We start from the raw sequence: 15,944 nt of genomic DNA on the forward strand, positions 1-15,944 counted from the left end.
CCTTCAGGCCCAGACTGCTCCAGTCGGGTCCACTGTGGAGTCACAAGTTGCCCAGAAAACGTACTGTGGCATGGATCAATCTCTCCATGGGCCTCAAGTTTTGCTGCCAGGACCTTCCTCTAACGTGGGCTTCCCACAGGGTCACAGCATCCTTCAGGTGTCTCCACCCACTCAGGCGTAGGGTCCTCCACAGGATGTAGATAGGAACTTTTCTCCCCGTTATCAGCCACTGGCTGCAAGGGGACAGCCTGCTTCTCCACAGGCTGCAGGGGAATCTTTTACTCCAGTGCCTGGAGCTCCTCATCCCCTCCGTTCTGCATTGACCTTGGTGTCTGCACGGTTTCTTACTTTCCCTTCTCTGGTGGTAAAAAGCATCTGCTTGCATTTTTTTCTTCTCACAGAAGCACTATGACCATTACTGATGGTCTTGGCCTTGGTCAGCAGCAACTCTGGCCTGGTGTTTACTCTGTTGAGCCTAGGGGAAGCTTCTAGTTGCTTCTTGCAGAAGCCATCCCTACAGACCCCCTTCTCAACCTGAATTTTGCCACGTAAAACCACACCACCAGCTTATTTTTTCATGTTTTGCTAATGGATCCCACTCACTGAAGTCTTGAGAGCCACATTGCCAGGAGAAGTCTTTGTAATTCACATCAAACAGAATAGTTCCATAAAATCTGATGACTGCATTGATTCGTTCTTTATAAAACTTGGACAGCTGTTCTAGTCTTATATGGTCGTAGCTGAATTTCAGCCTAAAAGTAGTATGAGCAGTCAATTTTGCAAATTGACTACAGCAGTAAGCTTGGTTGCATCAATGGGAGCTATCCCAAAAGAACAACATCTATTTTAAAATTTCTTAATGGATAAAAGAAGTAGTCTTCAATAACCTGCTACAGGATGTAAACTGTCCTACTGATTTATTGTAATGAATTATTGTACTGGAAGCTAATGGAAAATCCATGACAGTCTGTTGCTTGCAGTATGACATTTGATAGAATACACACTTCATTGTTTCTTTCAACATTTTAGGAATATATCTGAAAAATGGACCATTTAGACACTTGAAAGAACATGTGTTTATGAGTATGTATTTGGTACAGGGAAAGGAAGATACTACTGCTCCTTGACTGGCCAGTGATACACCGTTTTGTATCTGTTTACTTACATGTGCTGATATCTAAGGAGATACATTAGTGTAAAAGATGATTTACCTAAAAGAGCTTAATTGTCAACTCATTAAAATAATTAGATCTTGTGAGGGACAGCCTTTTATACTGTGAAGAAGAAACACAATAATAGAGAACAAACCAGAAAAGTGGTCAGTAATAAATGGAAAGGGAGTAAAAAGGTGAATGTAACAGAGCACTGGGACAGGCTGCCCAGGGAGGTGGTGGAGTCTCCATCTCTGGAGATATTCAAGACCTGTCTGGACGCCTTCCTGTGCAATATGAGCTGGGGAGCTGCTTTGGCAGGGGGGTTGGACCCGATGATCTCTCGAGGTCCCTTCCAACCCCTATGATTCTGTGATTCTGTGATAGTATGATTGGTATGCAAAACAGAGGTTTTTCTCATGCTGTCATGGTATTATCAGTAAAAGAATGCTAAGCACAGCCTCAAGGCAACCCAGAACATGCTTTATGTCTTAAGGAAAAGCAAAGATAGGATAAGAAAGATAAAGTCTTACTGGATTTCTCAAACAGTACCCTCCTTCTGATAGGTTTTCTAGTAGAATGCACATGCCCATTTTTATTTTACTTAAAATAAGAAAAAACCCTAAACAATTTATGTGTTTAGAATTCCTTTATCCACTATCTTGGAAATCACCTGTCCCAGGAATATATAAACTCCTGTGTCTGACACACAGTAACTACAGGTGTGATTTCCAAAGATAATTCCAGGAAACTAAATGAAGAATGAGGAACAAAATATACCATAGGGTTAAAACTTTTATGTTTTTAACAATTTTTAAACTTTGCCTTACAATTTCAGTAATAGATGATGTTGTCTGTAAATATTTCAGATTTTTGCTGGTTTACTAAAAGTAAACTTTTGATCTGTTTCAGGAAATTTCACTCTTTCTTTATCATGAATATGTTCTTCTTGATTACTGTGTTCCAAGAAGCAATACATGTAGAGTTGGGGGGAAAGAACATCTGTAGTCTAAAGAATAAATTATTTAAAATTATCACTGATGGCAACCAATGATCTTAATTGTTCTAGGTTGAACCCTTTTAAAATCATTACTTACTGAAAGTCAGATAGAAATAATGTTGGGTTTTTTTCTTAAATTGCAAGAGTGGATTTTAGAATTTTAATATTTTTTGAAGCTGATAGTATTCTACTTTCTTTTTGTAGTTATTAGCTATTTTGTTATTGTATATAATAACCATTTTATTAATATTACTACTAATATTACTACTGCTACTGTTATTATAGAGGGAAGCATGCACTCATTTGTGAGACATTCAGAATAATTAGCTGATTATATTCAATTTCAAAAATGCCTCTTCAATTCTGTGGTTTTCATTAATATCTTGACAGTGGCCAGAAACAAGTTTCATTCACCTAGTAAGAAATATAATTTTAGCATCCTACTTTAAGAGCAGACTGAGGGATGCTGTGTTTGTTTTAAATTAGAAAGTTTTATGTGTCATTTGCTCTCCAGGGCTTCTGAAGAGTGGAGTTGAAGCTGACTGTAAAGCGGTGACACAGATCATCTTTCAAATTTTATGCAAGAATGTTTCATTACTACACAGAGTACAAATTGTCACAACTATTTGCTTTTTCTGTGAAAACAAAAGATGTCATTTTCCTGCAGTCAGTACAGCTTGTCACACATATTTTCACAGTATCATAGCAGAAGAGAGATAAAATGCTCCTAGTCTGATTTGAAATGTTGGATGCTAGGTGTTTGTTCTTAGTGGTAGACTTTTTAAAAAATAAATAGATAATATAAGGTAAATTAAACATGAAAATAACATAATTTAGATTCTAGGAAACACCTATTTATGTATTTACGTTTTAGGAATGTTATAGAAATGCATGACGTGTCCTTCATTCTGTCATGGGGTCCATACAGATAGATGAAGAATGTCTAAATACATAGCGTCCAGTGATATTAAAAATTATAAGCTCCGACTTAAAAGAATAACAAAGCAGCACATAAGCAGTCCTGGAGGTTCCTGGAGGACATTGATGATAACTTCCTCCATGGATTGCAAGGGAACAGCCTACTTCACCATGGATTTCTCCAGGGTCTTGTGGGGGAATCTCTGCTTGGGTGCCTGGAGTGTCTCCTCCCCCTCCTTTTTCACTGACCATGGTCACTGCAGAGTCATCCCTCCCCCCCTTGAGTGAAAATACTCTTGGTGTTGTAGACATGCTTTTCCCCCTTCTTAACTATGTTATCCCAGAGGCATTGCCACCCTTGCTGGTGGGCTGAGTCATGGACAATGATGTTTTTGGAGCTCACTCACATTGGCTCTATCAGATATGGGGAAAATATCTAGTAGCTTCTCACAGAAGCACCTCTATAGACCCCCCCCTGCTCCCTTGCCATGCAAAACCAATAAACTGTTATAAGTACTGTAATTTCCACCTTCCTTTGCTGTCCTCATAAACGATCCTTCCAATTGTTCTCCCCATCTCACCAGGGTAGGAGGGTTGAGTGAGCAACTTCATGGCTGTTATCGGCTGGCTGAGGCTAAACAATGACTATATGTTAAAGTAGGAGATTTTGAAACAGGAAAGGAATTATCATGTATAAATTAAGCAGGCCTTTTTCTGCTATTGTCTCTTGCCCCTTTAAAAGCATTCTCAGTCATTTCACACAACTACCCATTTTTCTTTGTTTGATTTTCAAATTTCTTAAGCGCAACAAATTATTATTTTCTGAATGGGTAGACAGTTTTATGTTCTGTTTTGGTTTTAATTTTGTAAAAACAGAGCTCAAAATCTTCAATGCTATCATATCTGGTGATTCAAATAATTATTCAATTGTAACACTCACTCCTAGCAGAGCAACTTTCTCAGAAAATAAGTAAAGAACAATTAAATAGAAAAATACTTTTTCCCAAGAAACCTGAATAGTGATGACCCTTATTTCAGTGTGAGCAGAAGGAGGCTCTCTCTTTGACACAAGACATTTTTAAAACTTATTTTATGAACCTGCTTACTATTTTTTATCCCTGTGTTTGAGTATAGAAGGCAAACTTAATCTAGGGAGCAATGCTTTCAAATGTCCTGTGCTAAACCCAAGTGAAAATCTATCATCCTAGAACTCGTGGGGAAAAAAAAAAACAACCCAAAAACCAAAACTAAACCAAAAGCAAACACAAAAAATAAGCCGAGCAGAAGAGAATTGACTTGAACTGTGTATTCTTAACATCAAGTAGTATTATATCGTTCTGTTTAATGGAACAGGACCAAGCTGCACTTGACAGTGATGGACTGGAATTTTATGTTAAGGCCTTGACCAGATGTGGAAGAGATCTTTGTATGACCATTGTAAATTTTAAATTAGCATTTTATTAAATTTATTATGAAATACAGATTTTCAATTTATTTATTTATTTACTGAATATATTGAACTGTATTTAAAATATCTAGACTAGAATGTTCATATGGAACTGCTAGTACTTTGATATAATCTAATTAGGAAAGAATATGAGTTATTTTGACTTCTGAAAAGTATTATTTTCTAGTCTTAGACACCAAAATATTTACCAGTTTATAAGTAAATGTTTTGTCTGTGGACTGACACAGTACACCTAAAATAAAAATAAATAATATTTATTACTCATACACAAAGGGTAACTGTAAAATTTGCAGTATCTGTAAAAATTTCACTCCAGGTATTTAGTGTTGGGATTTTTATTGTGTGTGTGTGTATATTTTTGGTTATGTTTGGATTTTTATTGGGTTTTTTTGGTGTTGTCTTTTGTTTTGTTTGTTTAAGGGGTAGTGTCAGAGTTCTTTTTTATGGGGATATGTGGGGAATTGTCAATTCTGTCTAGGATATAAAAGTTTGACTTAACGAGAAGTTAAAATTTGATTCAACTAAAAAAATAAATTAAAAATCCTTCTTATACTGCAACAGTAATAACATTGATTTAATCTGTAAAGTGCTGTTTTATTATCATAGGTGAAAGATTAACTCCAATTCTTCCAGTGTTTGACTGTTTCCCTCTTAAGATAATAGATCAGATATCCTTCTTATGTTTTCCAATGTTTTCTGCTATTTTTATTACAGGACTATCAATTTACTTTCATTATAAATGTATTTTGATGTCCTTTGCACAGATAAGCTTTCTCCAGCTTTGAAGAAATATGAATCATCTCATCATGTAATTTAATACACCCAAGATGTATTTAAAAATCTGATTACATATAACAAGGATTATTTTTTACTTAAAACACTCAATCTGCTATACACTATTTTTTTAAACCTAGTTATTTAAAAAAATACACCCAAACAAACCCACACCAAACTACTGAGGGCATCTCAAGGTGATATTAAGAGCCAAAAAAAAATGTCGGAAGGAAACAATTCTTTCTATTTGTTCTTCTACATTAAAAGTCAGGGTTTTTTTGTCTTCTCAGGAGTGCATTGAAGATCAGTGTCAGTGGCATTCCTTCTCACCACTCTGGTTCATGGGAAAAAACAAAAAAACCCAAACAGATTTTTCTTTGTTTCATTATCTCCACTAGTGAATATGGTGGGAATATCTTCTCAGCAATATGTCCTTGCAAAAATAAACTTAAATTGAAAGGGAAGAAGAACTTTTTAAAGAAAAATTCAGTCATGATTTAAGTGTACAAAACTCTAAACAGAGAATAAGATTATTTGTCTCGAACAATACATATCAGCAAAATCTTTAGCTATGCAGTCTAAGACAAATAACCCTGAAGGCAAAGATTGTTCATAACTCGTTAGAAAAATGTAGTCAAAATCTGATATGTCTTTATTTAGGTTTTTAAGTCAAAATGCTATTTTTAAATGGAAGTCAGTGTGATACAGTGAGTATCTACTTTGTGTCAAAAGCAAAATGACAGATAGCTATATAATTTTTTTTCAAATAGGGAAAAATAGATTAAATCAATTAATTGTTACTGTTTCAACTAACTGAAAACAATCCAGGAAAGATGATTACTTATTTGGAGGAAAAACTTTCTGAACTGGGAGCTGAATCCTATTAACATCAAAGTCAGACACAAAGTTTTCCTGGAAAAGAATGCAAAATACTTTCCCCCTGTATTCTCTATTTTTTTTCCCCTGCCAATAATTTTCAATGTATAGGCATGATTTTGTAATTAAAGTATATGGCTGAGAGCCAGGGACTTGTTTTCTTAGGGTATTTTTACCAGAATCTAATCCCATAGTGTTTTTTTTTTTTAATTAGTTCCTACATTTCTATCTGAATTTCCAGGACTATTCTCTTAAATATTTCTCTAATATCTCTCAAGTGTCATGAACTAAACTTCTGCTTGAATCAGTACCTCACAAATACAGACTTTCTCTACATCTTGTATCACCTTTTAGATCCCTCATTAGAAATTATTTTATTTAAGTACTTATCCTGGGGAACCTTGGGCACCTACTGATAAGTTAATTATACTTCTCCACACAAAAAACAACCTGCATTTATGTTTAACTTTTTCTAAAAGGGCAATACACTTCTTCAGAAAAAAAAAGAGATAGCTAAATTTTGATTTAAAGCAATTTCTCTTTTCAAATACTTCACAAGTCCATTTACTTGTCTGACTCCTTAATTTTGAAAATCAAGTAATTAGAAACCTGTATTGTAAAGATCATTATTCTTTTCAAAATTATTTATGTAAAGAATGGAGTTCTAGAATGCAAACTTTACTGAAGAAAACTAAGTTGCATCAATTATTAGTATTAGTAGCATTAGGAATAAGAGAACAGTAAGCTTCTGCTATGTATGTGAATAATAAAATATATCTAATTATTAATTTTATCTTACTACTTAGTTCAGATGAGAAGTTATGAATTAGATTAATGAACTAACTTCGTTTTATACTACAGTCTAAGGCCAAGGTATTTGGTAGTGTCATATGTGATAGCTATAGGAAACTAAAACCTTCCATTTGATTGAGAACATGTTTCAGAGAGGCAAGAAAACTAGAGCTATAATTGAGAAGGCATTGTATATTCACTCCAAAGGACAGCTAGACAGAGGTCTAACTGCCTTACTGAGAATTTAGATGATAACTCTAATGGAAGTTCTAGGGTCAAATATATAAGAAAGATAAACAACATCTGATCTTTACCTCTATGTTTGAGGGAAAGGACTGTAGCAAAGACATATAAGCAATATAGAATCATACACAAATGTATGTAAACATGTATATGCATTTCAATAATTGCAGGCAATGTAGCTTCTTTTAAAAAAATACACGAAACAAAACCAACAAAACCTAAAATAGAATTCTCTAAAGCTGAGAAAATTAGATTATGTACACCAAACAACCACAGACTACACATATATCTGAGTGCAACTGTTTCTACAACAAAGGAAGAGAAACTACTACTTATTTTAGATCTACATCTGCTGACACAACTCCTGCACTTAAAGTATTCCTGAGATTCAGAGCAAAAAGTCAGCTTTGACATGCGTTTCAAAATCATATTAGCATTTATTAAAGGAAGAATTTAACAACCATGTGAAAATTCTGGTTTTAAGGAGAATAGAAATATGTTACAGCCTTTCTTTAATGTTGTAATAACAGAAGCTTCTGCTGTAATAGCATTACTTTCTCAAGAAAAGTCAAAGATCCGTGTGTAGAAATACTTAAATCAATTTGACAGATGTGTAGCTGGAGTAGTTCGGAAGATTCCATTATAACAGATTCCATGTGGTAGCGATTGGAATCAAAGAAACAAAACAAACAAACAAAAAAAATCACAGAAAAGGTCCCAGATAAATTAGCACTCCAAAAACTCTTAAACTATGTCAAGCTTTAGAAATTGCTGAGGGTATATTGAAAACTATAAGGAAAATAAGAGTCCAGAGAAAGTGGGCTAAAACAATTGCTGACAGAACCATAACCCCCTTTTTCCTTTCTCTCAATCACCATACAAGCTCATCCCCATGACAGCCATGCAACAAAGTGAATTCCACATGTCAGGAATTGATCTATAACTTTTTATCTCAAAATGGCTTATCTTGAAGCACATAGCTCAAGTCTTCTGTGTGTGCACTCAGGCCCAGGGTCAACTGAAGGACAAAGTGTGAGGGGGGCTCAGACTCTCTGAAACTTTTTGTGACTGTCTGGAGACAGCAATGGGCATGTGTCCCACCACAAGGTGGAAGGTGTGGAATTGCCAATGACTTATTGACTATGCAGTGAGTCCTAGAATCATAGAATCATAGAATGGTCTGGGTTGGAAGGGACCCCAGGGATCATAGAGTTCCATCCCCCTGCCATAGGCAGGGCCACCAACCTCTGGGCGTGGATCTACAGAAGGTTGCCCAGGGACCCATCCAACCTGGCCTTGAACACCTTCAGGGACTGGCCATCCACCAGCTCTCTGGGCAGCCTGTTCCAGCACCTTACCACGCTCTCTATAAAGAATTTCCCCTTAATATCTAATCTAAACCTTCCCTCCTTTAGCTTTAATCCATTCCCCCTTATCCTGCCATTGTCTACCCTTTTAAAAAGTTGATTCCCCTCCTGTTTATGTGCTCCCTTCAGGTATTGGAAGGCTGCAATGAGGTCCCCCCGCAGCCTTGTCTTCTCTAGGCTGAACAAGCCCAGCTCCCTCAGCCTCTCTTCATAGGGGAGGTGCTCCAGCCCTCATTAATCATCTTTGTGACCCTCCTCTGAACCCTTTCCAACACTTCTACATCTTTCTTGTATTGGTGGCCCCAGATCTGGACACAGTATTCCATATGGGGCCTCACAAGGACAGAGTAGAGATGAACAATCTCCTACCTGTCAACACTGTAAAAAGGCAAGATCAACGAAGATGTGGAGGAATGTTCTCTTACCATACCTGAAGACACCAGACTGATGGGACACTGCAGATCCATGGTGGTAGCTATTGCTCTCTCTCTCACTCTCTCTCCCTTTTCCACTCTTTTATCTTTCTTCCTCACTTCTCTTGCATGCTTGTTCTGGGTCATATAAAGTGACTTGACACTTGACTCTGTTTTGAGCCTTAATTCTGTTCCCAGGAGAGTTGTGGAGACTTGGTCATGATAAAACACCTAATTGAACTTCATTCAGGGATTAAGCTCAGCCACCCTCAACCACCCAGAGCAATCTGAGGTCGGTTGGATCAAAAGGGGTTTTGACATCTGCCAAATTGGTCTATTGAGTTGTGGATCATGACACTAGCTGGAAACCAAAAACTGCAAGAAAGCATGTGTTAAAATGGATTGAAATGAGCAATGTTCAAATACTTTCAAGGAAACAAATAAATGCTTAAAAAAAAAAAAAAAAAGGAAACAACCCACACAATATTAAAGCATTTCTAGCTAGACTCCAACATTTGAAAATTTTAATTAACAGTGCAAAACAATACATTTTTGGCAAAAGATGAAACCAAGAGGAGTAGAAACAAGATATGACATAATTTCTGAACAAAACACAGAAGATTGTACAAGAATTCTGTTTAGAGACCAAATAAGAAGGACCTGGAATAAAGGACTTTCTTTCATTATATACTAATGTAACACTTCAAAACCATAAATCGGTGCACAGGTAAATATAACCTGTCAATAGATAAAGTTTACTTAGAGGAAACTTTAGAACCAACTATCTAGTTAGTGTAAATTATAGAAGAAAGTATATATAACCTGAATGCACAGAAAATGCTAATATGAACACACACTATCATGTGTGACAGGGTACAGGATACAGTACAAAGAGACTAAAATATCTGAAGACAGAAAATTCAGTTCACACACATAAAGACAGTCATGGGTTTCATGCATTAGAATGGCTGCTCCTGATGCCTCTAAAAGATAATTTCTGATGGATATAGAGAGACAATGGAGCCTTTCCAGAAAAAAAAAAAAAAAAAAAAAAAGAGGACAAAAAGGTGGGAAAGTAACTCTGGGGGAAGGTGGAAGGGAACGGGAGGGAGATAATTCTACAGACTCAGTCAAGGACTAGACAGTAGAAGGGGAAATTTATGAGCTAACTATAGTAAGTAGCTATCCTGAAATAATGATTCAACATTATTAAAACAACTTATAACTAATTTAAAAGTACTACACCATTATAGCCTGAGGCATTATAGCAAAGTTAGCTTGACTGTAAAGAACCTGTGCATGGATATGAAGTTTCCTAAAAATTTGAATGAAGAACAGTTGAGGTTCATACGAAAGATTAGATTTGATCTTGCAGTGTTAACTAAGAAACAGTTTTTCATCTGTACTGTGAATATATTCATAGAATCATAAAATCACAGAACCATAGAATCACAGAATGGTTTCAGTTAGAAGTGACCTCAAAGATCATCTAGTTCCAACCCCCTGCCATGGGCAGGGATGCCCTTCACTATACCAGGGTGCTCAGAGCCTCATCTGACCTGTCTTCCAACACTTGCAAGTATGGGGCATCCATAACCTCTCTGGGCAACATCTTCTACTGCCTCACCACCCTCACAGTGAAGAATTTCTTCCTAATAGCTAATCTAAATGTACTCTCTTTAAGCTTGAAACCATTCTCCCTTGTCCTTTCACTACACTCCCTGATAAGCAGTTCATCTCCCACTTTCCTGTAGGACCCTTTTAAGTACTGGTAGGCCACAATTAGGTCTCCATGAATCCTCTTCTCCAGGCTGAAAACCCCCAAGTCTCTCAGCTCTATGTCTTTTCTGTGGTGGGGCCCCCAGAGCTAGACGCAGTACTCCAGGTGGGATTTCACAAGAACAGAGTAGAAGGGCAAAATCACCTCCCCTGACTTGCTGGCCACTGAATTCAGATAGACTAATCAACTATATTTTATTATAATTAGTGTTTCATACTCATGAGCTTTTGCGTGTTTACATCCTAGGCACTGTATTGCATTAGAAAGCATACTTTGTACCAAGTCAATTGAATCTCTCTACACCCATCTAAATTCTATATAGAAACTTAAAAGTCTGACCCTGTTGTAATTACACAGGTTATTCTGTTTAGATACAGCAGATAAAGCAGTAAAAAAAGAAATCTGAGTCTGCCCAGATTTATGCTGACCTGTGTCTATGCGTTGCTATTACTGGTCACAGCAACAGGCTTTATGTTTGTTTAATAACACTGACTGCAGTACTTGACAAGCTTTTTTCGATTTTCTGTTCTTGAGGCAACAAATTAATCTAATGAGCAAGTGACAGATACTTACCTTGGTTTCAGCTGTACCATAGCTTTGTGCAATTGCCCGATTTTACCCTAAAAAAACCCCAAAACAAACACACACACACACCCCCAAAGCTGTATGTGGTAATGTTTTAACAAAACAGTAATTGCTATATAATTAAAGTCTTGGGCCAACAAGAAAGTCATGCCAGCAGAAGACTTTGAAAGGAAGAAAACTTCTCAATCAATGTCCTTTTTCCATCAAAAGTACAGGGCACTGATAACTCAGTATAATCACCCATACAAGGAAGACAGACGTTGATCTCAGGGTGAGGGTACTTGAAAGAGGGGGCATGCTACCACAGGGAAGGACAGATACTAGGAAGTTAGTGCATAAAATTGCAACTGCATTACTAATGAGAAATAGTTGCAACAATTGGATAATTTGGAATAAGAGTGTTAGTGTAATTGTAACTGGACCATTAAGACCTTTTAGAGTTTATTTTTATTAGACTGACATTAAATTCTCATCTCCACATATAAAACATGTTGCTTTAACTCACATAAAGTCTACTTCATATAGTACAACAGTTTTAAGTGTGTGCAACTTTTGAACCAGTTATGTATATTCTTTAAGAAAGTTCTTAACTAATAAGCAAATAAAATTTCAGTCATGAATTCAGAATTTTAAATCTTCCTCTCCTCCACATAAATACTCTGTCAAAATTTATCTTTTATTTGTTTCTCTGTTCCTAAGTATCTCTGGCCCTATCATCCCAGGGTGCAGGTTCAGATAATCAGGATAGTAGAAGTGGGTAAGTGGCTATATCAAGTCTGTCAGAGCAGACAGAAGTAGAAAGCAAAGAATTTACACAGATTTATTTCCCAGTTACAAACTTCCAATTATTCTCAAACATTTGGGTTCTTCTCTAATGTATTCCTGGATCGTATTGTCCAAAGAGACTTACATGTTAACCATGAGATTTAACTAATATATGGCCAGCTCAAAAAAAAAAGAACTATTTTGCACAAAAATTATTCAGCTGATTTTTTAACCAAGTCAAAATAAGAACAAAATATGTATTTTCACCTAAAGATACTTGATTTTGTATCTGGTTTCAAAGCAGGAAGACATCTCATTTGGGAAGAGTAAAATGGCAACTTCTCTTGGCTGAACTTTTGGAAACAATTCCTTATGGAATTTTAAAAATTACATAACTGTGTAGACCATTTCGTGTTTGCTTATCGATCCTATTAATTTTAAATAACCCCCAAATGATTATGCTTTTAAATGTAAGAAATATTCTTGTTATCTGAAGTTGCACAGGCTATTCTTACATTTATTTTTGTTTTTATTTGAGCTAAGAAGAACTATAATGTACGGCATTTTCCAGAGTTACTGGTATCTTTAGGTCTTGCAGAAAGACATGGCAAAGGAAATATCAAGAACTTCTTTATCTCAGAGTGGAGAAGAGACTGAAGACACACATATTTCATTAACAAGGATAGGTCAACAGAAAGAAAAGCAACAACAGTAAAAAAACCATCCCAGAATCCATACAATTCCATGGGAAATGATGTCATAGATTTTTAAAAAATGTGAAAAGAATAAAAAACAATCTACAGGAGGTAGATTGCATATGATATAATATCCTGTTTGCCTATTTTCTGGTTTTCTCAAGAAGCCAGAAGGTGACACAAATAGGACAGGTGACCCTAACTAGCTCAAGGGCATTTCATACCATAGGATATCATACCAAGTATATAAAGAAAGCTGTCTGGGGTGGAGGAGTTGTTGCTTTGGCATGGGCTGGGCATCAGGTTTCAGGACAGTGAACAAACTACATTGTGTATATATACAGTTTTATATTTTATAAGTATTGTTGTTATTTTCATCTTCCTTTGCTGTCCCAGTAAACTGTCCTTATCTCAACCCACAAGTTTTACCTTTTTCTCCTAGTTGTCCTCCCCATCTCACCAGACGAGAAGGTGAGAGCAAACAGCAGTGTGGTGCTCATCTATCACCTGGGACTAAACCACAAAACCATGCTACTTCAATGTCAGTATTCAAGAAAGAAGGTAGAAATGTGATTTCAAAGAACAAAAAATTCCCAGAAAAAGAAGTAAACGGTTCTTGACACAGTCTAAAAGAGTTAGAGTCTAAAAAAGAGACTTTTTTTTTTTGTTAATAGAAGTCACTATGTATCAAGCTGGACTGTAGCTTGCCACGAGGTTCTCCCATACTCATAAACTTACTTTAAAGTTATGAGAGGAACAGTACTTCTTAAGGAACTTTGCACAAGATTATGCTTAGTTTACATTGAATATTAATATGCTGCAAATTAATGGAGGCAGTGAATTCATCTTGTGCCATCATGTTCTTGAACAGAATAGATGAAAGTAGCATAAGCAAGAGAGGAAGCAAGAGAGAGGGTGCAAGAATCTAGCAATCATTCTTTAACGACCCTTTACAACTAAAGAACCAGATGAAGAGGAAGGAAAAAGGGGGTTGGACTAGATGATCTTTTGAGGTCCCTTCCAACACCTAACATTCTGTGATTCTCTGTGAAAATAATAAATAGACCTCAACATTCAGAAATGAATACATGTATAGATGAGAGAAGAAAGGTAGAGGAATTCCTGGATTCCCCACACCTTAGCAATGGAGAATACACAGTGATAAAAAGGCAATAGAGGCACTGGTCAGTGTACACCTATGTTTTGGTGTTCAGTTATCTTCTCAAGCTACCTAAAGAATTTTAGAAGCAGCTTGGGACCACTTCTAGAACCACAATGTCAAATTTTCTTCTGTTGTTACATTGTAAAGGTTGTTGGCCCTGCCTGTGGCAGGGGGACTGGAACTCTATGATCCTTGTGGTCCCTTCCAACTCAGACCATTCTATGATTCTATGATTCTATTCTAAATTATAAATTACAACCTTATCAGCTTTCTGGGATAGATTTTTTGCGTAACTAATTGTCTGTGGAGTTGTGGAAAAGATCTAAACCAGCTGACTTCACTTTATGGATAGGCTGCGTGAGATTTATTTCATATAACTTTACAGGTCTGCAACAGTCACCCGTGTTCCCTCACAGCTTATTCAATAAAGAAGTATTTCCAGTTTAACGTGACCTATTTTAATAATCTCTCATTCACCTGTGCCTGGAGGAAGGGACAAAACTAAAGCAGGCAACACTCTACTGTAGGTCATGCTCTAGCTTGCAGAGTTTGGGCCCAGAGGATAGGACTCACATAAAGAACTTTTCTAAGTGTGGCTGACTGTAAGATTTACTCTGAAAGATTAAAGAGGTCACCATTGCCTGTAGTGCATTTAGTAGAAAGAAGAATGAGAGACTCTTAAGAAAATCACTGTCTTGTGCTGTAAACCCTGTAACATCACCTCTATATGAAATAAGCTGCTCTGATACAATGGCTCAGGAACAGTCATAGAAATTATGTGGTTGGCATCTTGCTTCAAAATCAGATTTAAAAAATATTTTGTGTAGACAAAATACTGCACTCAGAGCATTTATAAGATTATTCAATTTTATACTTCTCATGATCTTTCCTTGAATATTGAATGATGAGATTAAAGTAAATTAAGCTAAATGTCTTTCTTGTACTGCTGGGATTTTTTTTTACTAAGTCTTTGTAGCCAATGTCATTGTTCTAATTTTCAGAACAGTTTCAGAGGATTCATTATCTTTTAAGATAATGTAACTCCCTATGGCACTAGAAATGTCATATGCAGACACAAAAAGAAACTTTTTTTTTTCCCCTCTTAATTTTTGTAATGAGAGAGTGACTATTCCTCCAATTTCCTATCTGGTGATTCCTCTGTTCTTTCACTCTTCTTCATTATTTCTTTGTCTTATAATAAAATAGAAATTTGGGACAATGCTTTCCATTTCCCCTAGAAGGGATTATATCTGTTTACAGCACTATTTTTCTGTCAGAGACAAAGTAGAATCACTTCAGGCTGTACTTGTATTCTTAAGTTCCTGATATGAACTTCTAGATTCCCATCCCCTGATTGTTCAGGGTAGGAAGGGATGTGTCGTAGTTCTTTGCCATACACTTATGTGAGGAAACAGAAAGAGGTGTAGCTGTGGGATATAGGAGGGAAAGAGATAAAACTGATGAAGAAAGCACTAATGTACATCTGCTGGAGAATGTCAGGTCAGGATCTGTCCAGGAAGGATTGTATGAGATCAAAACTTTTTCCATATCTGACAGTTTGAATATGGCATACAAGATTCTGGCCACAGACATCTTGACTCTTTAATTAGTGGACCAGGAATGATGTTAAGATTTATGGAGGTATATAAAAGATTGCAAGATACTTCATAATATTTTCTTAAGTTTAGGTGATGCTTAGTATCTGAGTAGAAGGGGAAGGTGCCCCAGTGTATTTGTTTGTGAAGACAATATTTACTGGTGCTCTCATGTTAACATTCTAAATGGAAATGCAACAGGTTATCACAGCAGTTCAAAGAGGAAAAGTGTTTACCCCTTAGAAGTAAATAGAACTGTGGGCTTCCTGTGGTTCATTGTCAGGAATTTAGAATCTAAACAAATATTGTTGTTAATATGTGAAACTGTTTGAAATGCATTGTCTGATGATCAGAGTAAAT

This window comes from Gallinula chloropus (genome assembly GCF_964237585.1).
Source record: "Gallinula chloropus genome assembly, contig: HAP1_SCAFFOLD_40, whole genome shotgun sequence".
NCBI lineage: Eukaryota > Metazoa > Chordata > Aves > Gruiformes > Rallidae > Gallinula > Gallinula chloropus.